The sequence below is a fragment of the Ursus arctos genome, unplaced genomic scaffold, assembly GCF_023065955.2.
Source record: "Ursus arctos isolate Adak ecotype North America unplaced genomic scaffold, UrsArc2.0 scaffold_29, whole genome shotgun sequence".
Lineage (NCBI taxonomy): Eukaryota > Metazoa > Chordata > Mammalia > Carnivora > Ursidae > Ursus > Ursus arctos.
The window spans coordinates 33,199,170-33,226,664 of record NW_026622974.1 but is presented as its reverse complement, the minus strand read 5'-3'; the positions used below and the strand labels follow the sequence as shown (position 1 = coordinate 33,226,664).

Genomic DNA, 27,495 nt, shown 5'->3' with positions numbered 1-27,495 from the left:
ATTGAATTGTGTTGTAGTTTTTAAATAATTGTGTGTCATTTGTTCAGAATGAACTCAGATTATTTTAAATAACCTATTATTCTATTTAATATCTTTCTCTTTGCTCTTCTTCACAAAGGCAGAACAAGAAACAAAAAAAAAAAAAAGAGAGAGAGAGAGAGGAGGACCTGACTTAGACTGTGTAATAAAGAGTCTGAGCCACTTCTGATGTTTGACTACTGACAGTTGTCAATCCCCAGCACCCCTCCTTCCTTCTGCTCCACCACTGGAGAGCTGACAGGATAGTTCAGGTGCTTCCTTCTTTGGTGCCAGGAAGAAGTTCAAACCAATTAAGCCCCTGTCCTCAAGGGAACCCTCATCCCAGCTCTACTCCCTAACTACAATGAAAACCCAACCAGTCTCCTTCCCCTACTCTCAAACTCCTTTCCCTACTCTTAAGACTTCTCAAACTCTATTTGGATGTGCTAGGGAACTTCCCTGCTCTCTCTATAAAGCCTTATCACATAAATAAGTAACCTTTAGTACCCTCCTGGTATACGTGTGGCATCATAGTCAGGACATCTGAACTAAATTTGAGGTTGGGTGCATTTTGTCTCTGTGGATTGTTCCAATAGACTGCCTCAAGGCATACATGTAGCCAATAGCAAAGAGGAGAAAAATCTTTGAAGGGATTTGAAATTGGTGTTTGAATTGTAATGAGTGGATTCCAAAGATTCAAAAGTATTTTTAAAAATTAACAGGTGAAAATACAAGTGAAAAAAAATAGGTGAGACAGGTGAAGAGGGTTAAGAGGTACAAAATTTCAGTTATAGAATAAATAAATCCCTTCACAGGGATGAAAAGTACAACATAGGGAATATAGTCAATAATATTGTAATAATTCTGTACAGTGACAGATGGCGACTACGCTTATTGTAGTCAGCATTTAAAAAATTATAAAATCTGTCCATTTTTTATTAAAGGATTGGAAGCAAATAATTTGTTGGAGCATACTTGGAAGCAGCGATTAGAGAAAAAAGTATTTTTTATTTCCTCTAAGTCCTGGACACTCAATTTAAAAGTTATATTTATATTTGAAAGAAAAGCAATTTCAGTTCAAGTGATTTGGTGTCTATGCTTTTAGCATGACAAGGTTTGTTCCACCTAAGAACCACTCTGTGGAAATGAATAAACAGTATGGCAGAAGTCTCTCATGGAAGAGCTACAGTTTCAGTAATACCAGAGTCATTATGTGATCCAGGAAAAAGGCCAGTTATGCCTTTGGATGCTCTGTCACAACACAGAACCTAAATTATTCACGAATCAAATTGTCTTAAAATTTCTAGGGTTCTCTATGAACCCCATCATACTCACCCATTTATATAAGCTACAAAAAGGAGTTTGTTGCCTTAACTCTATCCCCACAACCTAATATAGTGCTTGGCAAACAAGGCACATTCAATAAATATTTGTTAAGTGAAACTCATCAAACAAGATTTGTTGAATGCCTAAATGTCAGACACTGTTCCAAATACAGATGCTAAGTATTTTGGATTCTTTAAACACAGAATATTTTAAATAAGAATTAATTGGATATATTTGGTTATAATGATTTTCCTTGCACTAAGAGTGTTCCAGAACTACAAAGATGGGTGGCCCGAAGTCATGACTTATTTTATGACCTAAAATCCCTGGCTAAAATATTGAAAGGATGAAGGATAGGCAGCTGGCCAAATCATCCTCCAGAGATTGTTCTAACAGGAACAAAAAAAGGTGGCCAGCCCAACTCTGATGCAGAGCATAAAGGACATAGAGTTCAAGAGCTGCAGACTCTTTATCCTGTGAAGGAAGCCAGTCTCCAGTGGAAGAGGGTGAAATTGGCCACAGAGAGAAGAGCACTTTGATAGATTACATCAGTAGTACCGTTCCTTACCCATCCCTATAGGTGTATCTTTTACCTTGTGACTTTTCAGTTTTCACAAGAAGCCAGAGTCTATTTACCCATCCCTTGAATGTGAGCTTGACTATGCAGCCAATAATCAACAGTCTATAGAATGAAGACGTTACAGTGAGCTAGTTCCTAAGCTTCGTATTTTTCTGCTCTTCCTTTCATGGCTCTGCCATTGCTATAAAAACAGGTCCAGGCTACTCAGCTATAGAGTTAAGTGCCTTGTTAGCCTAAGCCGACAGCCAGAAACCCTCAGAGGCGTGAGTGAGCCCAGGTAAGATATACAAAGCTGTAACTGATCTAGACATAAAATCAATAAACATTTATTGCTATGTATCACTGAGTAAGTATAGAACAGCATTATTGCACAGCATTTTTATGGGCATAACCAATACAATCCCCTTTTGGATATCCTCTCTTTTTTATTGGCCATTTGGATATCCTCTCTTATTGTCTATTCAAGCTCCCTGATGGATCCAAGAAAAGTTATAAACTTCTGATTTGCTGGGCTTTTTCTTATTGCAAGGATAGAAGCTAAGCTCTCTCTGGCTCACTACATTCCTGAGTCCACCACAAGTGTACGCCTCCTAACATTTCATTCTCCCCTAAATTCAATATTTGGATAATTCATGAGTCTTTTTTATCACGTGGTTTTTTTTTCTTGCCTTTTCATAGGTCTAGTAATTATTTATTGCATAGAGGACACTGTGTAAACAAAAGAACTCTACGGGCTCTGGATGATATTATCTACCACCAGACAGAATCCCTCATTCCTTTAGGCAGACAGGATAAAGGATGGATGAGCTCAATCCAAATCAGAGACTGAGTTATGTCAGGGTTCTGTTTTCATTGTAGTAAATCTCTGTCTATACCTAGCCCTCTCAGTTCCTAAGATGTGACCCTTCCAGGATTTTGAATGAGTGTCCTTCTCAGACCTGAGATTCTGGGAAGATCCGGATCTCCCCTTCAGCATTCCACAGCTTAACTCTGCCTTCCAATCCCCACCTACTTTCAAAGTCTAGTATGTGTCTTGAAAAGGAGATTAACAATGTCCTAATTCTGAATGCCACCTGCAGTAAGTCCTATTTCCTAAGAAGCACTGTGAGACTGCAGAGATTTCACTCCACCTTGTGATAGTTTCAGCCTAGCTTCTCATGGTACTAGACCTTAGCCCCTTGTCCAGTGAGAAAAGGCATCTGAGCTTCCTCGGCCTCTCTTGTTTCCAGTTTGTCACACCAGCCCTGCACAGTCAGTGAAAGTTGTGCTGGTTTCTCTTTTCCCCAAATAAGTCCTAGGAGAAAACCACTGGACACCATCAGCTCAACTCAGAAAATTCTTTCACCTCAGCCATTTTGGATCATCTGGTCCTTGTTGTTTTCACAGCTCTCTGATGCCTTCACAAAATGACTTTATAATTTCTCTGGCCTTTTCCAGTCACTTCCATAGAGGCATTGGCTTGTCATAAACTCATATGTGCCATCCAGAAGTAAACATCTCCTGCATCTATTCTTAACAAAGATTTTTTAGAAAAAAAAATAGCTAAGCTGAATATGTTATTTTACTGAAATAAATTGGGAATATATTTACATAAAGTTTAAAAACACTGATTAGGCGTGCCTGGGTAGCTCAGTCATTGGGCGTCTGCCTTCGGCTCAGATCATGATCCCGGCATTCTGGGATCAAGCCCTGCCTCGGGCTCCCTGCTCAGAGGGAAGCCTGCTTCTCCCTCTCCCTCTCCCACTCCCCCTCCTTGTGTTCCCTCTCTTGCTGCCTCTCTCTCTGTCAAATAAATAAATTAAATTAAAAAAAAAAAACACTGATTAATCAAAATATATTTTCCCTTTAGAGTTTGGAAATATCTTAAATATAACAATTTTACTAAAAGCTGAAAAAATACTGTGAAACACAGGCTCAGATTAAAATATGGGACTGTTATTTGCAGCAACATCTTTTGTGCCATGCCTTAGTTTTAACACCTCTGAGACCTAATTTTTACCTTCTTTCTTTATCCTTCTATCAACTACTCAGATCAACTAATTTCTTTTAATTGCTTTGTATTTATATTATTGTAAATTGCTTATAATTTACAGCCTCATGAATTGGCCTCCCAATTCAATGTTTTTAAAATATCTGTAAATGTTTATATAGTATCTCTAGGGAAAGACATTGTTATTAATTAAAGCAATACATCTCTTTTCTGAAAACCAGTAATATATACATCAGCTGAATCTTGATTTCTTCTTTGCGTCTTTTCCAAAACAACACTGTACTTATCACATGGTTATTGATTAAATGAAAATTCTACAGAGGAGATAAAAGAGACCATTCACATTGTAGAGTGTATTTTACGAGAAAGAATCTGAGTAGATGTGTCCTTTATCCTCTCAACTCCACATTAAAAAATACACACAAAAGATATTAAAGACCATTATACTAAAATTTTTATTACACAGACAAAATAAGGAGGATTTTGATACAAGGATGACGTGAATATATTTGTGGTTGGAGATAATTCTCCATGGGTCTCACATACCTGCACATCTTATGAGAAAAGTATGACCACTACCCTTTGTTCCAAACTATCATTTCAAAAATGTTTGTATGGGGCATCTGGGTGGCTCAGTCAGTTAAGTGTCTGACTCTTGGTTTTGGTCCAGATCATAATCTCAGGATCCTGGGATTGAGCCTGCATTGGGCTCCATGCTGAACACAAAGTCTACTTGAGATTCTCTCTCCCTCTCCCTCTGTCCCTCCCTCTATGTGCTCTCTCTCTCTCGCTCTCGCTCTCTCTCTCAAAAAATAAATAAATAAATAAATCTTTAAAAAAAAGAATGTTTGTCATATTGCATGGTGCACTGGGTGTTATACGCAAGTAATGAATCATGGAACACTACATCAAAAACTAAGGATATACTGTATGGTGACTAACATAACATAATAAATTATTTAAAAAAAAAGGAATGCTTGCATAGTGAACATCTTGGAAGATAATAATAATGTTTCCCTTTAGAAAATTAGTTTTCAAGTGAGGGTGGATTTTGTCCCTCATGAGACATTTAGCAATGTCTAGGGACATTTTTGATTGCCGTGACTAAGGATGCTACTGGCATCTAGTGGACAGAGGTCAGGGGATGCTAAATATCCTACAATGTACAGGACAGCCCCCACAACAAGGCCAAAAATGTCAATAAGGCTGAGATTGAGGAACCATATTTTAAAGAACAGACATGCTTGCTGCCCATTATAAAATATTTAGGTTCCCTAAATTCAGGGTTCCTCTCTTAAAATGCATCCTACTGTCTGTGCCAGTGTCATCTGGCTATTTTTGTATCACTTGTGAGTTTGGGGCTCAGGGCAATTGTGCATAAGTGTTGACACTTTTGCTGCTGCTTTTGCTGTGAGTAATATACTTTCTGTCATCTCTGATCCAGGAGATGTGTGTCTTCTACCAGCAATTATGGAACTATGACACTCAGATTAAAAGAAGGGTAAAATTACAAGAAAAAAAAAGCAGGGTAAAATTGCAGACCCTTCCCATTTCTGGACAAATTGTTTTTTTATAGTTTAAGTAATAAAAAATAAATGCAAAACCAAACTGCTTTTGAAAAATCTTTCAATCTAGATGGCATAAAAAGGAACTAGTTGATTAATTTTCTAAGCACTTTCATAAAACTATATGAAAATTAGCCCAACAGAAAAATGATCAAGATATGATCATATGATTTACATTTTTTTGTAATAATGGTATTCTATTTATTTAGGAAAATGTCTTTGTTTTTAAGTTGTAAATAAAGTTTTTATGGCCAAAGTAGCATGAAGACTCCACTTTACTTTCAAATAGTTCAGAATAAAAATGTGTGTGTGTGTGTGTGTAGAGAGAGAGAGAGAACAAGAACACAGCAAATGTTAAAATGTAGTAAATCTAGGTAAAAGATACAGGGATGTTCACTGTAGTATTCTTACGAGTTTTCTAATTTGAACTTTCAAAATGAAAAGGAGGGAATGTAAAAGAAACAGATGACAGGTCTGTGATCAATAGTTTAAGACTGCATTATGATTTACATTTTAAAAAGATATAGTTGCTTTATAAATAATAAAAAGATCTCTTATTAATTTTAAAAATGTAAATAAAAATGAGGGTTTTTTTATTTCTATGATTGTCAAGAATGTTGAACTTTGATCATATTCAATACTGATGAAACTTGGAGACAAGACAATCTTATCCATTTCTGGTGAGAATATGATTTAGAGTATACATTTTGGAGGAAAAATTTGAACAGTTAACTAAACATTTTTAAATGCACATGGGCTTTTATCAATCGTTGATGCACCGAGGACACAATTTCATCTGTATGACACTCATGTTCAGAATGTTTAAACTGCATCGAACTTTATATCGGAAACCGGGGATGTACTGTATGGTGACTAACATAATATAATAAAAAATCATTAAAAAAAAAAGTATGTTTAAACTGAATCTAATCATGTAAAGAACATTCTGGAAAACAACCAGTCTAGACCTGAAAAAAATGTCAATGTCTTGAACAACAAAAATGGCTGGGGAACTGTTTCAGATTAAAGAGACATGAAAATGATCACCTTCTTAGTGCAGTAGACAGGACATCAGTCTCCTAAAGAAACATGACAATTAAAAAAAGTAAATTGAAAAATAAAAAATAAATAAATGCACATGGTCTTCAATCTGATAGTCATATTTCCGAGATTTTACTCTATAGACATATTCTCAATATCATCTAGTACAAGTTCATAGTATGATTTCTTATCATTGGAAAAAAATAATCTCAGTTTATATCACTAAAGCAATAGTTAAATGTTTCATGCATCCAGTTACATAATCATATGTAGCCACTGAAAAGAATGGTCTGGACATGTATATGCTATTGTAGAAAGAACTAAGATTTGTTAGTAAGTGGGAAATAGAAAACCCATAGTATAATGTAGTATATAGTTACCCTTTTTTGGATGTAAAAGAGATACAGACAGATGTGGATAGATCGATGGAGGAAGACAGATAAGATTGGTGTTTGGGATAGTGAAAGAGCACATGGCTCTGGTTGGTTCTGAATGTATAGCGTTTCAAATCAAAAGCAAAAATTTCTGTGGTCACACACAGGTGCAAGAATAACAATGGCATGGAATAAAAGGGAAAGGGATATAAGATAAAACAGAGTCTGTGAATCACCTGCTTTGTTATCGACTGAGGTAGCTCTCACAACTGTATTTCTGCAGGCCTCTCCCTGCCCCCACCACTATCCTTGCCCTCCCTAATTTTCTGGTGCAGAATCTCTGACTCCCAGGGTTCAGAAATCAGTACTTTCAACAAGCTTCCCAGGTACCCTTGGCCTCACAATGTTTGAAAACCAACAGAGTGGCTCTCAATTTTATGAGTATGTTGAAACCATTTAGCCAAAATCTCTTGATTGTTTTTCTTCCTGGCTGCACCATCCATTTCTTTAAAGTCTACTCAAGCCTTTCCATCTCTCCTGTGTAAAGGAAAAGATACCCCCACTCTTTACCAAGGTGTTCTTAACCCCCACCCGTTCATGATCAATACCTCCTATCTCCTCTCCTAGTCCACACCATCAGTCAACATAAAGAACCACTAGATCATATTTTTCTGGGCCAGGAGCTATGGTTAAATCCATCTTTCAGGTTGTTTTATATTATGGGCTGAAGTGGCAAAATAAAAGTTGAATGCAGTATAAAATAAGAAAAAAAATAGACTAATGTTTAAACATCCACATTTATATGCACAGCTGGGCCCCAGATGAGCTGCAGTCTCTAGTGGTCCTTATACAAAAGAGGAAAAGGAAAAGGACTGGCAGAGATAAAGATAAAGACTGCCTCACAGACAGCCTCTTTCAGTTTAAAATGTGAAGTTGAGTAGGAAAAGTGTGCTGTGAGGACATGTGCAGTTCAGGGTCACCTTGCTTCGATGCTTCTGAGTGGCCACAGTAACAACTGCCAGGGAGGGCCTGTAATATTGAAAGACCCGCCTGGGAGGCCTACCCATCTTTGCAGTATTGAGTCATTTTCACTCTACTCAGTTCAGACTGATAGCTCATTTTACAAGCATAAAAGTAGAAGCATCCTGGGGCACCTGGGTGGCACAGCGGTTAAGCGTCTGCCTTCGGCTCAGGGCGTGATCCCGGCGTTGTGGGATCGAGCCCCACATCAGGCTCCTCCGCTATGAGCCTGCTTCTTCCTCTCCCACTCCCCCTGCTTGTGTTCCCTCTCTCGCTGGCTGTCTCTATCTCTGTCGAATAAATAAATAAAATCTTTTAAAAAAAAAAAAAAGTAGAAGCATCCTTTCCATTAATTTTCCTAACATTTAAAATGCTTTCTATTTAGATTTCCTCATATTTGGGGTTGGGGGTGTTGGGTTTGTTTGGTGTTTTTTTTTTTTTTTTTTGGTGGGCATTGTTAAGTATAATTTTAGGTACTTTTAGTACTGAAATATAAATTATTACATTTTAAATGTAGAGTCCTTCAAAAAACTAATTAAAGGTGGGGCACCTGGGTGGCTCAGTCGATTGAGTGACCAACTGTTGGTTTCGGCTCAGGTCATGATCTCAGAGTCCTAGCCCCATGTCGGGCTCCACACTCAGTGGGGAGTCTGCTCGAAGATTCTAGCCCTTTGCCCCTCCCCCAATCATGCTCGCTCTCTCTCTCTCAAATAAATAAATAAATCTTTTAAAAAAATTAAAGGTAACATCTATCAGACCTGAATACTTATTACTCAGTGTCCGCCCCAACTTGAAAATGTTCACTGACCTTTCCAGTCACATTTTTCTTACTGTTCCATGTAGAAGAGCGGTTCTTTGCCTCAGCACCTGGCTCATCTTCACCATACAGACACTCAGACAATAATTCATCATATCGTCTTCTCTACCTTGATTTCCTATAAGCTTAAAGCCAAGTCTCTGGCCCACTTCTAGCAAAGGAAGCCTCGTCAAGCAAACTGTGAACTAACCTTACCCCGTTATTTGCTATTTTTTCTCGTTTGTTTTCTCTTTTGCTCAATTTGCTCATCGGTTCTATCATGTATTCTTTCAGAGTAGCTTAAATAACTTTGGATCGAATAGAAATAAACAAATACATTAGACTCAAGCGCTGCAAGAGTTCCCACTGGAGCAAAGTTTTGCTTCTTTCTGTTCACCATCTCCCGGATGACAGAAATAAAACTGTCTCTTAGTGAATGCTTAGCCACTCACCAAGGCACCAGCATCGTTTGCTCAGGACACCAACTCGAAATGACTGTTTGTTCCCACCAGTATCCCATGGACACAAAGTGTGTCACCACCTGCCCAGAGGCTAATCAGAAATCTTTTTCTTCCATCTGCCGTTTGTTGACTGTTCGAAGCTACGGAACATTCCTAGGAAAGCCCTAGAGTCACAAACTTCTTCCTTTCTTCCATTTGCGGCATCAGCCACGAGAAAGGCACAAAACACAAAACACACTAACAAAGAAAATCCCACCGGGCAAGGCTCTTAAAGGGCAGCGTTGACCGTGTCCCTGCCTGTGGCTGGCTGCTCTCGGCTCTCAGCATCACCTCCTCCGACTGCCATGTCTTTCTATCTGTACAGAAAGAGCAGGCTTGCTCTCAGTCCCATCTGGCTTTCTGTTTTTGATAAAGCAACGCATTTTAAAAGGGTCTGTGCTCTTGGCTTAATATTATTCATTTAAGAACATTTCAACCTGGATGCGAAACCCAACCACGGGGAGGTTATGCACACAGATGATTTCAGGAGTACAAATCAGTGTGTCCTTTCAAGGGAGCTCCTTCGGCTCAGCAGCTCTGCCGGCAATGTACAGCTGTGAGACTGCGACTTTTTCCCCAGGCTGGTAAGGAACAAGTGTCTTTGCAGTGACGCAGGAGGTCGAGCAGGAAGTGCGGGCTAAGTGTATTTGGTGACTCATACCCATTTGCTCTCCAGCTCACTCGCAGTTTGCTCATTAGCATCAGTGCTGGAGGCTAATGGATACTCAGTAGGAAGTAATTTTTCTTTGTAAATGTCTGGTGAAAAATGGAAATGAAAACCCAAAGAGGGCTCTGTTCCTGACGAAGCTTTCCAAGGCTGACAGAGATTGTGTTTTGCGAGGTCTGGTTACAAGGTCCAGTGGTGAATTTCATGTTCCCAGGACTGATTATCTTTCTCCTAAGATAGGCTTTTGATCACAAAAAAAGTAGTATGAAAAAGATGAATAAAGCTAAGTCAAAGGGGTTATATGTATCCCTATTGTCTCTGTTCGTTTCTTTTAAAATTATTAGAGGGACTTTTTAAATACCATGCATTCATTATGTATCCAAGCACCTCATGGTATGTTGTTTGTAAATGTTTGGCAACTGTCTCTGGGGATCAGGAAAAGGCCCTGAGGGGCGCCTGGGTGGCACAGCGGTTAAGCGTCTGCCTTCGGCTCAGGGCGTGATCCCAGCATTATGGGATCGAGCTCCACATCAGGCTCTTCTGCTATGAGCCTGCTTCTTCCTCTCCCACTCCCCCTGCTTGTGTTCCCTCTCTCGCTGTCTCTACCTCTGTCGAATAAATAAATAAAATCTTAAAAAAAAAAAAAAAAGAAAAGGCCCTGATATCCACTGTTTCCTGATTTCCATGGTGTAAATACTCTCACCATGGCCAGTTTCAAGCTACAACATGAGTCACTGAATAAAGAGGTGGGGGGGTGGGGGGAGGTAAATATTCAGTGCTCTCGTGAGCTGGTAAGAGCCAGCTCTGACACCACCGGCCCTCTAAACACAAATAGAGGCTCGTCTCCAAAAAATCAAAGTACAATTCTGTTTGGATGACGGCCACATATTTATATATTTATGTCATTTTTTCGAGTTTCCATTTGTTTAAATTCTCATTCCTGACTCATTCTTGAGTCCCTCTGGTTGCCCTAGGAATAATATTTGAAACGTTACAGAAATGGTCAATTCACTGAATATAAAAACTGAAGCCTCCTCTGGTATTAGGAAGGTTTAAAAAAAATTTTTTTTTTGCACAATAAGGCTCTTGCACAGTGATACAAAACCACTGACATGCTAACCATATGGCATACCTCATTGCCTGCCATTGCAGCTTTCCTAGATTGTGGTGTCTACATCCAAATGTTTAATGCTTTTGGAGATGATAATTCTATAGAAGTTATAAGAGGAGATGATATAATTCTGGGGCTAGGTAGAGATTCTGTGTCTTTATTCACCTTTGGAAAGTGAAGTGAAAACATTGCTACTTAAATGAATAAAATTTAGCAACTGATCAATTTCAGGTCACAGGCATGGATTTATTTGCATAAAAAAACTGCAAATAAAGTACTACCAAAATATTCTATGCCAAAACTACAGAATGCTTAGGATTTTAAGACAAACGACCACTAAGAAGAAAAATTGGAATCAGTCTGGCTGCACATTCCTCAAGGCCTAGAATGGTGGGTGAGAGCTTGGGCCCTAAAGCCAGACTGACGGATCCACGTGTCAGCTCTCCTGCTTTCACGCTGTATGATCTCGGCCACGTCACTCATCCTTTCTGTGCCAGTTTGCTCCACTGTTAAGTGGCGATTATAATAATACCTAACTCAGGAGGTTATAATAAAGATTAAATCTGCCAATATATAAAATGGCTAAAGAGGCATTTTATAAATAACTCATAAGTATTTGCTAAATAGGTGTTTGCTAAATAAACATGAGGGAGAATTTTTAAAGACTAAGAAAAGCAAATGGATGAGAGATCTAATCTGAACCTTTCAATCCAGCTGATTTATAGAAGAAAAGTATAATTTAGTCTAATAAATTACATGACCACACAATATTGCTCCTGCTCCCCCGACCCTGCAAATCAATGCTAATGCAGCACGGTGGACTGCAGGTGAAACATTTAACAGTCTAGTTAATAGAAGTTACTTGGTTTTTTTTTTTTCAACCAACCTGGAGAAATTTCTTAAATGCAAACATTCAGGTAGTCTAAAGGGTACCATTCTGACTATCACAAAGACATCCGTGGAGACGTTTCTCTGCAGTGTTTAACGTAAAGGTGAAGGTACCAGGAGTGCATGGTTCTAGGCTCTAAGGAGTTCTGAGATATTACTAGTCGTATCTGAAACATCTCTGTGACTACTGCCTGGAGCTATGCAGAGCTCCTGTCAACTCTCAGAGTCCTAGAGCTGGACGGAAGTCAAGCACTCTTTCTGCTTTATGAACCTCAGGTGATGACAGTGAAGTGTTTCAGTGTTAGTGTTGCACATTGCTGCATTAAAAGAAGAGACAGACCTATGTCTCCTTTGGTGTTTGACCTTTCTAACCCTATCCTGCCCTCCTTTGATTCTTCTTAACCTCTTCATGCTGCTGACTCCTGCCTAAGATTCACATCTTCTTTTCCCCAACCCCCAAAATGGACCCTGTCTCTACCAAGTTTCACAGCTGCCTGTTCACTACAATTGCAGATAAGATTTAAAATATATATAGATTGCTAATGCCTCAGTCAAAATTTCCTTCCAGATTACACACTTTAGAAAGACACTTGTGAAATATAGTCTCATAATCATTCTGACCATGGGCATTTCAGGCTCACCAAAGCAAAAGGGGGAAACATTTGGGGCAAGGAGGCACTTAAGGGAAAATTTGTTTTCCAATTTCCTTTTGAACCACACTATGTAAGAGGTCACTTTTTCTACCTGACAGGGTTTTCCCCCATATTAAAACTCCTGAAAGTATTAAACATTTCCCCACGTTAATCTGCTCTTACCGTTCATTTATATTTTTCACATTTAGAAGAGTTAAACACAGATTTTTGCAATTTACTTGCTTCTCTTTATTTTTTGATATCTAATAGGTCCAATGAAAATTAGATATCTGATTTTGAAGCCACACTGGGAAGTAACACAAAACTTATGTAAAACAGTCAGGAAACAGACACTTCTTACATTCTTCAGACATATATATTTTTAAGTGTACCAATAATTAAATTACAAAAGCTCCTTTTTCATGATTGTTGCAAATAGTCACTTCAGCATAAAATAGTGATAGGAAGTAGTCATTATTGAAGCATACATATCCTGTATGTTCATATGTATCATCTCAAATGGCCTCCCAACAACTAAAGGAAGTTTTTCCAGTTGCTGACACTGATGTTGCCTACCAATTATTTATTCTCATCTTCTTCCTTACTGGCAAAATTTGAATTATATTCAGGATACCAACACATTCAGAAAAAACACAGTATGCTAGATTCTGCAGAGTTGTGGAGAACTTTGTGCCACAGCTCTAACAAATAATGTGGAAGTGGAAATCTATAAGACTGTTTTCCTTAGGAAACTTCATCTATCATGTCCCTTTAAACTCCACCCTTCCCTTCTTCTTGTCTAGAATATGGACACTATGCTTGGCAGAGCACTCCTAAAGAAAACCATATGCTAAGGATAGTGGGGCAGACAAGTAGAAGCAGATAACAATAAGATGAAGGAGCAGACACAACAGCTTTGAACTATCTATTTCCAGACTTCTCAATAAATGAGAAAAGTAAAACCATTTCTTGTTCAAGCCATTGTGGTCAGAGTTCTCTTACATGTAGCCAACACAATAATTTCTACACCTCTTTTTTACATATAAGAAAATGCAACCTTGGGGAGATCTGGACAAGATGGTGGCCTAGGAGGCTCCGACTCATTTCCTCCAACAGAGACACTGAATCTACAGCTCCACATGGAGTAATTCCTTCTGAAAGAAATCCAGAAACTTGCTGAATGACTTCCTACACATTGAGTAAACAAGAAAAAATATACATCAAGATGGGTAGGAAAGACTGAGGCTCACTCTTGCCATAAACCTCACCCCCAGCACAGCAACATGTAACTGGGGAGAAACTTACAATGCCCAGCTTCTCCCTGAGGAGTAAAGGGTACATCTAGCACCCCATCTTTTAAGATTTCCACCTGAGGGACAGGTCCCCAAAACACCTAGCTCTGAAAGCCAATGAGGCTTGTGTCCACGAGACCCACAAACAAAGAAACAGTTCTTAGTAGGCTTTGGAGGACTTAACATGACTATCCCCTAGGACTCAGCACAGAGGAAGCAGGAAGAAACAAGCCAGCTCCTAGTCTTTCCTAAAAGAGGTTTATTTGCATACTTTTAAAGCTATATGGCCTAAAGGTCTGGCTTCTAATCAGCCTACGTAGAGGTACTGACTGAGATCCTCCCCTTTGGGACACTGACAGGTCTTAGAACACTCTCAACTACTGAGAGCCACTAAGAACAAGGAAGGAAGCTTGGAAATCACAAAGGCTGAAGAAACAACCAAGAGCTAGGGTCAGACTGAATGATAAAGTTCATCTCCTACACAAGACCACCCCATCAAGTCCGAGAGGGGTGGCTGTTTTATCTAATGCACAGAAACCAACACAGGGAGTCAAGGAAAATAAAGAAAGAGAGGAATATGTTCCAAACAAAAGAACAACACAAAACCCCAGAACAGGCCTTAATGAAATGAAGATAAGCAATTTACCCTATGAAGTGTTCAAAGTAATGGTCATGAAGATATGCACCGAGATCAGGAGAACAACACGTGCACAAAGCAAGAATTTCAACAGGGGCAGAAAATATAAGAAAATACCAAATAAGAATACACAGAGCCAAGGAATATAATAACTGCACTAAAAATTTCAATAGAAGGATTCAACAGCAGACTAGATGAAGGAAAGAAAGGATCAGCAAACTTGAAGACAGAAGAGTGCAAGTCATTCAATCAAAGGAGAAAAAAAAATGAAAAAGAAAATACAAGTTTGGAAACAGTAAGCAGCAAAGCCAAAGTCACAGAGCTCCAAGATTTGCACCAAGATTTCTTTGATACACAGCCCATGCTCTTTCCACGCTTTCATACTGCTTTTATAGACACACAGGCATTCCATGTTAGCTCTGGAAAAAGACCTTAGGGAATGTACAACCCAAATCCTCATTTTAATCATGAGGAAACTGAATCTCAGAAGAGTTAAATGATCTATCCTTCTAAAGTGTGATCAAGAATGAAATAGAACAATCCAGTGTTCTCATCACTGAATATTCAGAAATCATTGGGATTAAGCAGATGGAAAATTAACTTGAAGCCAAAATCAAATGTGTTTAATTCAGGGTGGGGGGAGCAGAAAGTGAGATTAAGAATCCTGAAGAACACATGCAAAAAAAAAAAAAATACAAGTTCATTATGACAGATCGTGTTGGCAATGGTGAGGTGTGGTGTTGCAAGAAACAGATACTTTGGTATCACAGAGAAGGATCTGAAGACTTCCAGGAAACAGAAAAGCTGTAACTGAGGAGCACAGCCTCTGAATGACCCAGGGATGGGTCTTGCCAGGAAGGCTCTGTGATGAATTTCACTTGTATATCCTTACACCAGACAAGGCCAAATGAAAATTTGCTCCTAAAATTTAAAAGATCAGCATTTATAAAGTAATGTTTGAATACATTCATGGTCCAAAACCCCGTACTTGTTTCACAACCATATCATTACACATATCCTGTGAAAAAAAGCAGGTTAAGTAATGTACACAATAAAACACACAGATACATGCATGCACATACACGCATACATACATGAAGACACAGGAAAAATAACTGAGAAGCAATACATCGTGTCAATAGTGGTTATTTCTGGAAGGCAGGATCATAACTGAATTTTTTCATTTGTCTCATTGCTCTTCTATATTTTTTAAACTTCCACATTAAATACATACTATATTTATAGTAGAAAAGTAAATAAAAACATATTTAGAAACCCATTTGATGATGATATGGTCCCATAGTTACAACACAAATAGACAAACAGAACTTGGGACTAGAAGTGCCTGCGTGGCTCAGTCTGCCTTCAGCCCAGGTCATGATCCGAGAGTCCCAGGATCGAGCCCGGAATTGGGCTCCCTGCTCAGCGGAGAGTCTGTTTCTCCCTCTGCCCCTCACCTCAGTTGTGCTCTCTCTCTCTCCCGCGCTCTCTCTCTCTCTCAAATAAATAAAATCTTTAAAAATAGAAAGAGCTTGGGATTTAAAAACATATTTTCACATTAAATATCAATCTCATTCTTATAATGAACCAATATATAAGATGTTCCGATAAAACCACTCAACAATCAATCATATTTTATTCGTTCACTACCAGTTTTGATGGTATAAGGGGCGTAAAGCTATGTCAGCTATGGTAAAAAATTCTTTCTTTAAAAATTAGATTATTATTATTTTGTTTAATTTTTCAAGAGTGTGAGCTAAATGACAACACTATATTATATTTGAACATGCATATGCCACACCAAAATTTAATAAGTCACCTACTCTCACTTAAAATAAAAGCTGGTTTAAGTTATTCATATAATTATTAAGCAACCAAGTATCGGTAGTTGTTTATTTTAGAAAAATGTATTTGAACTTAAAATCTCTACCTAATGCAGGGGAGAAAGTGATCGTGGCATATCTTAAAAAGAATTTTGTCTCAAAATATTGAAAGCAATCTTTTCATATAAAGTTTTGAATGCTTATTTAAAAAGTATTTACTACTGGGAAAGTAACTAGGCAAATGTCACAGCAAATATCACTTAAATACAAAAAATTCACATTCAATTCATAGATTCACAGATTCGGAAATATTTTCAACAAAATGGCATAAAATATAAGGAAAAGACACTAATTTAAACTTTTTAAAACTCTTTAAATATTGATGCAAGGAAAAATATGCTATCATAGACATTTATCATTTTGGATTGCCCAGATATCCTCATATTTGAGAGAATCCCAAAGTGACGAAAGAAGCCAAAGGTTTAAGATAGTCCCTTTCTCAGCCTCAACTAGACAAGTCAGGCACTCAAACTTGGGACTTCACTCTGCTGCAAGTGACTCATAGCTTTGACACAGTCTGCCTTATTTGTAGTGCCTGGCGCTCAACTGAAAGTCCTATGCCCTAATGGTGAGCTTTCCTTGGAAGCTGGATCCAGAGGTGGCAGTAAGTAGCCATTGGTGATGACACCAGTATTGGGATCATAGCTCTATGCTTGTCTAAGAGGTGACATTTGAGCTGAGATATGAATAATAGAAAAAACAAGGGAAGTTCTAAGGTAATAACATTTCAGGAAAGGGGGATAAAATATATGAAGACCCCGAGGCAGGAATGAGCCTGGCAAGTTCAAGGATCTCAAAGAAACCCAGCGTCCCTGGAACATAGTGAACAAGGAAAATAGTTTTAGATAAAGTCAGAAAAAGAAAATGTAAACCACCACTGTTCAACAGAAATATAATGTGAGCCAAAAAAATTCACCCACATTTATCATTTTAAATGTCCCAGTCATCGCATTTTTAAAAAGTAAAAAGAAGCAGGTAAAATTAATATCAGTACTATATTTCCACTATAATTCCAAAACATTATCCTTTTAGTCTATAGCCACTATTTGAAAATTATCAGTAACATTTTTACATTCTTATTTCCTCACTAAGATTTTAAAGCTCCTGTAGACTTTATATATATATAATACATCTCCTTTTTGACTAGCATTAATCCAAGTGCTTACATGTGGCTAGAAGCTACCATATTGGATCAGATTGGCCTTCTAAGTCATTGTAAGGTTTGAAATTTAATATAAATAGAATGAGAACCCACTGGGTGGTTTTCAGTGAAAGGATAACATAACGTGAATTGTCTGCTGATAATTGATAGATTTTTTTCTAACAAACATTTTTTAAAAATATGCTAGAAAATATTTTGGTATGATATATGAACTTAACATTTTTGCTGCCAAAATATAATCATTGATACTGTACTAGTTATTGGGAATAACAAAATATATAGAGAAACCAACCAATTCTCACCACTCCACCATCATCCTCCTGGGTCCAATTTGCCATCACCTCTTGTCTGGATCAGAAATGTTCCTTCCTCTTCCTCTTGCTCCTCAGCCATCTATCCTCAACTCAGCAACCAGAATGATCTTATTAAAACCTAAACCACATCAGAAAACTCTCAGTGGCTCCCTGTCTCTCTCTCTACGTGTCCCAGTGAGGCCCTACCTGCCATGGCTCCTGTTAACATCTGCGACTTCATCTGATGCTAGCTGCTGCCTCAGTCACTCTTCCTCAACCTCTCCAGCCTTCTTGATGTTCTGAGAACACAGCAGGCACCTTCCTGCCCCAGCACTTCGCCCTTATACTTTTCTCTTTCCCTAGAAATATGACTCGCCCTCACCTCCTTCTGTTCTTCACTCAAATGTCACATTTTTAGTGACACTCACCAATCACTTTGTTTAAAAGTGCACTCACACCACCCTCTCCATATCATCCCCCTGCTTTGACTTTCCCAATAGCACTTATTATCATACGGCACCTTTTATTTTTTTTGCTTACTTTTGTTTGTAGGCTCTTTCATAAGAAGGTAAGCTCACTGAGGCAAGGAAGGTGTGTAGGTCCTTTTTATCTCTGTATCCTCAGTGCTGACAAAATTGCCTGGCACATAGACACACTCAATCAACATTTAATAAATTATGATTTGGTCAATGTCTATCATCCCCACTATATTCCAAGCCACTATGAGGGAAGGACCATGTCCTCTTTTTGCTTGTGATTATATCTCCAGGTACCAGCATCCAATAAATATGCATTCATTTTGTAGAAATTCAATAAAAATGTATTAAATAGGTACGCTCATTCCCCTATATCAGACAACACTACAAAGAAAAGAAAAATTCTTTCATGATAGTTGGGCGAATGACAATATAAGAATAACAGTATGTAAAGAGGAACTTAAATAGGCTTTAAGTTACCACACCTCAAAGGGGGGGGTGGTCTGTTTATATGGGCTATTTGTTACTTTGGTTGGAAAAGAAGAGGGGTCTGAAAAATATTAACCTGAGTTTCCTTCTTTTCTTTGTTTTTATTTTTTTTAATTTTTATTTTTCTCTAATTATGAAAGCCTTATTTCAAGTATATGAACATGAACCTAGGAACATAGATCCCTACGATTCACCTCTAATGAAAAGAATTTAAGAAAGAGATGTGAACACCTCCAGTGAAAATGCTCAAATAGCTATCAGCCATTCCTATCTAGGTAGGTAAATCTATTTTTCTTGTAAAACTGACTATATAGTTTCTTTTTATTTTCACCTAAATCTGTTATGGCTCAATTGTCAATTTGTTAAAATGCAGTTAAAGCTATTTTATAAAGGGGATTCAAATTTGTATATGATTTATGGCATTTTGTCACATAATGAATTTTTCGGGAGAACTGAAAACAATCAAAGATTTAATAATGTACCCTACTTCTCCGCCAATGTCGATAGGACACGCATGTTGGGTAATTTTTTCCAAGTATGAGGAGGAATTTGCACTTTTCCATTCACACGGTCCTTTTCAGCTAATGGTACACATTAGCAAGGAGGTGGGCTGAGGTTAACAGTGCAAGGATGACTAAATAAACTGGCCCACACAAGAACCGAATCCATAAACGTGACTTCATTCACATGGTGCTTTAATCAACTGAATTAAGCAATCACAGCTAATTAAAGACCCAAACCTCTCTACCACTCACACACCTCTAACCTACAAATCAATCCATTCATTGTCTCTCTGCACCATTGAAACCCTTTTCATTTAGGGAGGGCTTAATTAACAGTCAATATCAAAAAGAGCCATAAAAAAATTGCATCATATAGTTTTTCCTTACTGTTCTATTCCACAGAACTAGAGTATGCTAAGGAAATTATTGCCTTCCCAAATAGACAATTTCATGAATGACAGCAACATCAGAATTAACACAACTCACAACGCGATCTGATTGGCTTAAAGAAGCAGCACAGTATAATAGTTAGAAAGGCAATGTAAGTTGCAGATCCTTTAGTATTCAACTCCTGGCTCTGCCTCTTCCTGCTGTGTGACCCTTAGGCAACTAAGTTTCTCTTGGCCATAATTTCCTTATCTAACAAAATGGTGTAATGACATTACTATGAGAATTAAATGTCCTGGCATATAGTAACCATTCAATGCATTTTATTATTATAGACACATTATTCTGGCAGCTATTTGAAGCACAGATTAAATAAATCCAAAATGGAGGAAGGAGAACTGTCAAGGGGTGTGTTGCAATAATTCTGGTCTCAAAAACAAATTTATGAGACATTGAGGAGACAGAATTGATAATTTTCTGGAACGTGGTGGGAAACTGTGGAGTGGTGAGGTAGTGAAATGCAGGGAAGGGGTGACTAAGAAAGGAAAGTCTAAAGTGGCTTTCACCAAGAGGATATTCCACAGACTTCTGGAAGAGTGAGAGGTGATAAAGCCAGCAAAATTACATGAAGGTTACATGAAGTATCGTCTTTATGCTAAAATCCAGTTTTCCCAGTCTCTAGGCTCTGAATTCTCGGGAACTACAGATACGTAAATCTATATGAACTCCAAACTATGGCCGTAAATAAATACTACTCCCCCCTTATATTTTACCACTATTTTTCTCATTCATGTCAAAGATGTAATGATTAATAAATTACAATTTCTTACATAGACATTTCTAAAATGTAACTTGCAACTTTTTGTGGGTTTTTTTTCTTTTCATTTTTTAATTGTCAAATGTCATGTCATGTTTTGGTGAATGGGCCAGAATATCATTATTTCTTTTTATTTTCTTCAAGAATTGTCCTTATTCTTAAAAATAATGGTAATTATGCATCCTTATTCTTAAAAATAATGGTAATTATGCATACCTAGTTCTTGGTGACCACTTTCTAATTTCAGAAATCACTCTGATTACTTGAGATTCAATAAATATAATCATAATAGAGAGGAATTGAGGGGGAAGTCATGGAATATTCTTCTGTATCCAAACAATGTTCTATTTGTTTGGTAATTGTTTTTCTTTGCATCAATTATTTCAGTCTCTGTGACTATTCCCATAAATATCTGTACACAGCTGGACATAATTCTGCAGTGCTTATTTCCCTGTTAAAACCTCTATTCAACCCAAAGGACTTCCAACAAGTACTTGAGTGGAGATTCCTCCAGGTAATTGCAATAGAATCTGTATTCCCCTGTGAAAAGACTTGATGGGTTATAAGGAAAATAACATTAATCTAAAAACAGAGGGAAATGCTAAATAGAGAGACGAGTTGCAAACACTGCCTGCCTGCCATTTTGACACACCCAAGACATTAGTCATTGGATCTGCATTTTCAGTTAGGTTGTACGTAGCAAAGAAAAGTGACTGTTATCCAAGTCAGTAAGGATATGGGGAAATAATTGCTACCAGCTCATCTTTCACCACCAACCCATTTCACAGCCTATTTAATAGCTCTCCAGAATAGAAATTGAGTAAGAGCAAATATTCAACAATTATTTGAATAGGATGACAGTTTTTACTTATTTTATTTTACTTTGTTCCTGGAAACCAGAACAAGAGTATTTCTAGCCCAGTTAAGTCAATTAGAATGTGCATCTCCCTTCCCTACCTACCCCATTGCTGTCGCCGCCACCATCACCACCACCACCACCCTACACACACCCATACAACACACAAACTTTTTTGTCTGAAAGTATTTTGGTGGAGCTTAATATTTGAAAGAACTTTTTATCACATGGTATATATTGTCATCTCTACAGCTGTGCTTTGGAAAATCAAGGACAACAGTTATGGACTTTCGTTCTTGGTGAAAACAGCAGAGGTGAATTTGAGACCAGATCCAACTACTCCACCAGAGGTCTAAGAGGCTCCAAAGTCAGCAACAATTTTAGAGGACTGAGAATCAGAGAGCCAGGCCTAAATCCAGCTCAGCTACAGCTGGGACCTAACCTGAAGCCAGTCGCTTTGGTAATCTGGGCCTCTGATTACTGGCACAAGATGACGTCCTAACACTGGATGATGTCTGTAGTCTCTTGCAGCTGTTGAATTCACTGCTTCTTTGAGCTGTCCCTTCATTCAAGGTCCTGTACATTTGTATTTTCCCAGGCAAAAGACAGTCTGGCTCAGCTTCATGCTGGTCCTAAGAAACTGCCTAGGCCTCACCTAAGGAACACAAGTTTAGATCCTTTCTGCAATTGTTTTACCCTGTGACGAAAACCTAATTCAAACACTTATTTTGCCAAAGAAGCATGGTGGAAAAATACATGTGAAAATGTGAGTTGAATGAGACCAGGTATACAGGCCATATCAAAACTCCTAGCTGACTCAATCAAACCACGAAAATACCTGAAATATTTATTGAAAGGAAAATTGAAATGAATGAACTATTCAGTCAAAGAAGTTAGTTGGAAAGGTTAAAACAGAGCAATAATTACCAAAATATATTCTATAAAATGTTAAGTGTGTCCCTGTTTAAAAAAGAGAGAGAGGTGGTTATTGTGGCCAAATTGGTTTGGGACTAGATGGGTTAAATGAGTTAAGTAGATTTTTTTTTTTTCCTACAGGACCTCTGAATATGGTATGAAGCTTTTCCCAAACTCACTGACCATGGTACCCTTCTTTCCCAAAACATCTCATAAGATCACTGTAAAAGGCAGACCCTTTAAGATACACCATGATAAATAAGGGGGAAAGTATACTGACAAAACATGTCAATCTGCTTTCTGGTATTCACTAATGAATTAACACATGATCTTTAAGAGACACATCCAAAGTTGATGTCTACTTGAAATTTTATTAAGCTAGGAATAAAAATCATTTGTTTCAAACTGACATTGTCGAATGTCTAGATTCTCAAAATCCCGCTATTATATTCCAATACAAATATGCTATGTGTACCTTTAGAAAGTGGACTTTGATATTTACGGACTGAGGAGCCGAATAGAAATAGGAGAAAAATGATTTTTAAAGTGATCTATGTTTGTCTTCCATGGAATTTTTTCCATCTTTTTAAAAAGAAGTTCCTTGGCCAATTCTGGCATCTCTCGGGAAATTACAAGCCAGGGTAAACCAGGAGCCTGCTATAACACTTCATTCTTATGCATCATTTAAAAGGCATGTACGCTTCGTGTGATTCCAATAACACTAGGCATACTGAGAACGGGGGTTATGTTAGGACCCCATAAATAATGCTTCATCTCGTCACTTAGGTTTGAGAAACAAAGAAACCTTGTGGAAGAGAGAAGTCACATTTTAGAATAAGGTGTCCTACTTTGTGAATAAGTTGAAGACTTCAAGCCTACAACCACAGAGATGAATAAGAGCCGACAAAACTACACCCTTACTTTAAAAAGTGGAGATTGATTTTTTTTGCAGAAAGGATGGTTGAGACTAGGAGTATGAGAGTATGATACATAAGAGTATAAAGTACTGCTATAAACATGAGAGTCCTCGCTCAGTACTAAACCAAAGGAAAAGGCTGACAGTTAGTGTGATGAAGAGATTCTATTCAGGCATTCTGGGATAGTAAGTATATCAGTTACCCATCAGGCTCCGAGGGAGGCCTCCTAGGGAGTACTACATAGGACACTGAAACCCCTTGGGCAAAATGCACAGAGAACAGGAATGAGGCACACATGTGTGGTCCAGGGATGACGTGCCAGAATCAAAGGAAAGATCCAACTATGAGGACAACACAACGTCAATCACTCATTCGCCCAGCCTCAGAACTTATAGACTCACAGCTAAGTGCCAGAACGTGGACGCATCCACTAACGAGCATGTAAAGACAAGAGTACCTGGGACAGCTATGGAGTACTCAAGACAGCTGCAGAATTGGGGCTAGTCTTATCCCCAACAGTAGGAGATATTGATGGCTGATGCCATGAGAGATTCATCAACACCCTCAGCAACAGGCATTGGCAGCCTGGGCACCAAACACCGTTACTTCTAGAATCATCTCCATAGCATGGCACTGGCAGCAAAGCTGTTATTTTTCATACCAGAAGGCAGTAGACAGACTGTATAGAGTCAGGGTAAAAGAGAAAGAAAATAGAACATAGGATGCCACTTGGTAGTTGAAAGAATAAATCTGCTGACTAGAGATGATATACAGAATGCTGTAACTATTTAGTAGACATGTAAGGGTGGTCTAGAGTTCTCACACAGTAAAATAGGAGCTGGGTCAGAGAAATACCAACTTGCAACAATCAAAACATTCTATTTTTATCCCCATGCTGGTGAGGCCTGAGAATTAAGAATTAATTAAGAAAGAATTGCATAATATTGAAACTGCTTGTATTGGAAGAGTCTTGGCTGGCCGTCTCTGTAAACAATGGAAAATCTCATTTAATTGAATTGGCTAAAGTTTGGTCCATTGTGAGAGGCTGTGAATTCGATAACCTATTAAGGTCATCTCCCTAATCACCACAAATGTCCTAATGAATACTGCATTTTTTTCACCTTACTCCCAAACATCAGAGCACTTTGACTCAGTCCTAGTCAAGTTTTGTCATTTCCAAACTATATATTCTAGAGTATAATAAACATGCATCTTGATCGTAGCCATAACGATCATCCACTTGAGTATTTTTAATAACAACAAATAATTTTTATAAAGGTAGCTCATATTTTTATAGCATGCTGGGTATTTCACAGTTCCTCCATGTGATGATGTTATCCTACAAGAAGAGGTAAGACATTTGGCAGATAAGGAAACAAATTTGTTGAATTAGCCAAGGACAAGCAATTACTGAATGATAAAACTGGGTTGAGAACTGACATCTCTGGGCTGCTAGTCCAAACCAACTCACTGAACCATACCAGACCTCCTCCTCTCCGGCACCTTTTCCCAAACTTTGAGTCAATTCAACAAGCTCAAATGTCTTCCATACCCACTGTACCAAAAAATCTAAAACAATGAGCTTCATTAAGCTGTATTCCTGAGAAGCATTAGGTAGTGAAATCTGGGGGTTCAAATTCTTTTAAAGGAGAAGATGCTATTTTTCTTTGAGTTTTCAAACTTTGTTTTATTAGTGTCTAATGAAATGAATGCCAACACTGGTTTATTTGTTTCTCTCCTAGATGTTCTTACAAAACACTCAGTGGTGTTCTTCTCAAGCTGTAATGCTGTTCTTTCCATGAGTTGCACAACCCAACTACCCAGCCAGAAGACAGACAAGGTATCCCCCATAGAGGTCCAGTTACCCTGCCAGTTTATGCCTTCAGCACAAGGCATGACCACATTGTAATAAAAACTAATTCACTACAGGATAGAAATAGACAACAAGAGAAAAAAAGACTTTCACAATAGTTAGAATGTTTGTTCCTCCCCTGAGGAGACAAGTATTAAGGTTATTTCTGTGGTTGATCAGTCATACAGGCCCACACAGGCATACACACATACACATACCAATCTTCTCCTCATAAAAATAATCTCATTAGCCTCAGTCAGGGGAATCTCTATAAGAATTTTTTTTCCCTAAGGCTTATGGAAGATACTGTAGCACAGCAAAGAGATTCAAACAACTGCATGTGGTGTTTTGAAATTCATCCCAATTGTAGGCTGTGAACTGCAGGCTGAAGAGACTGCCAAAGTCCAAGAGCTTCAACAGTTGCTTAGTGTCAGGATCCACTTCAATGATCGCCTGATCCAGGCTGAGACCTCAGGGACATAATTATCTCTTCTTTCTCTCTCCTCCTGCAGCTTGATGCAGATACCGCTCACCAGACCTCTCTGATTGCACCCCTCGGACGTGTGACGTGTGCTGTCTTGCTGCAGAGCTTCCTGCTGGGAATCATGGCCATCTCCCCACACATGGGCTTGCTGGTGTGGAAGTCATTGCTCAGACGAGGGTAGTGATGACCCGTGCCACCTGCTTCATGGTTTTGGTACGAACATAGCCCATGTTGGTGCGACCCTGGTAAAAGAGCTCCATAGGACTTGTTTTTGGAGATCAGCTCAAGTAACTCAGTTGGATATAATTCTACCTAAAGTCAAGAATCACAAGAATGATAAAGATGTCCACCACGCCATGATATCTGGAAATTCCCAAAGTCTGTGTTACGTTTAAATGGTGTAAGAGTTTATACATCCCCAACACAAAAGCAACTACACGAATGATATTATTTATAATTACATTCTCTTAAAAATGAAATGCCTTATAATGCTTCTTTTCCCTTTTGATATCCTTCAGCAGATGAATAAAATGATTCATATTAAATTTGTATTAGCTTCACATTATCATGGATTTTTCTTCTTTTTTGCTTCTTCATCCTTGTGGCTGTACTTTAATATAACTTCATTAAAGGGGCACCTGGGCGGCTCAGTTGGTTCAGCATCGGACTCTTGATTTCCACTCAGGTCATGATCTCAGGGTTGTGGGATCCAGCCACACTTCACACTTCAGGCTACCCGCTTAGCAGGGAGCCTGCGTCTCTACTTCTCCCTCTCCCCTTCCCCTTCCCCCCAGCTCATGCATATTCTCTCTATAAAATAAATAAAATAAATATTTTAAATATATATGTGTATATACATATAATATATTATGTAAATACATACACACACACACATATATTTTTATATATATCTTCATTAAATTCAAGGGACAGTTTGGGTAATAAGATTTTATACATCCAAGAGTCCTCATATTGAACTCATCCAAAGAATGTAATTAATGACATTCTTAAAGCTTTGCAGGGGACACTGTAAAGCACATACAAGTCTTTGGCCATCTTCATGATTATACTTAACAGAATTATCTCAACCAAAGTATCCAGGATAATGAGAAACTTTTTTGATCTATAACATTTTAAAGGACATTTTATATGGGAATGTAGAAATATATCATATATAGTATATATGCACTATTCACACACACACACATACATACACACACAAAAGAATATAAATTATTCTTCTAAAGGAACTTTCTCTTTGTTGTTTCCTGATCATATAAAAATAGTTTTACTGTGAATGTAATAAAACTGCCATTGGAGTCTATGTGAAAAATTCTCAAACTATTTTAGATAATACAGAACACAGCAGAAATTCATTAATATCATTTATCCTAATTTTTTATTCATTCAAAATCTCTTCGCCCTAATTCTTGAGCCACCTAAAGTTTTGAAGGCCTAAAATTTTAGTCCTGGTTTTTCACCCAGTAGCTCTTGAGGTTTTCATGGAACTCAAGATTGAAGAAAGAAATTGTGCAAGTAGAATTTCTCTTAGAACTGACTTCACAGACATGTGGTGATTATACAGCAAAATTTCTGCCTAGGGATTAGGGGGAATATATATTAAAAATACAGCCTAGCTCTAGACAGCAACCATAGTAGAAGGTCCGCAAGCAGAAACAGGATCACTTCAATATCTCTTTTGCTCCCTCTGCTGGTTGGTTCATAATATAAAGAATGGGTGCTTTGATCTCTTTCCAGAAACGCTGATGCATTTTCATTGTACCAGACTTTCAAATTTGGGCGTCAGGAATTGTCTATTTGGTTTGTTATGACTGAGTTGCTGAGTTTTTGCTTGTTTGATTATAAATGAGTGGGAAATATTCGGTGGAAAGAGATACCATGGAACTGGCAGTTCTATCAGATTAAAAGACCCGAGGTTATTGAGCATGACACAAAAGGGAATACAGGACATCCTCGCATTAAAATAAAATGACCTCAAAGAGGGTAAAAACACATATATAAAA

The 27,495-nt window shown here is 38.1% G+C and overlaps 1 protein-coding gene and 1 pseudogene across 3 annotated transcripts in view; both read right to left on the bottom strand.

The window, feature by feature from the left end:
• The window catches only part of BCKDHB (branched chain keto acid dehydrogenase E1 subunit beta), a 580,561-nt gene that overhangs the window by 164,578 nt on the left and 388,488 nt on the right, over positions 1-27,495 (bottom strand). The window lies entirely within an intron of this gene.
• LOC123001470 (40S ribosomal protein S17-like) lies at positions 8,371-26,246 on the bottom strand (annotated as a pseudogene).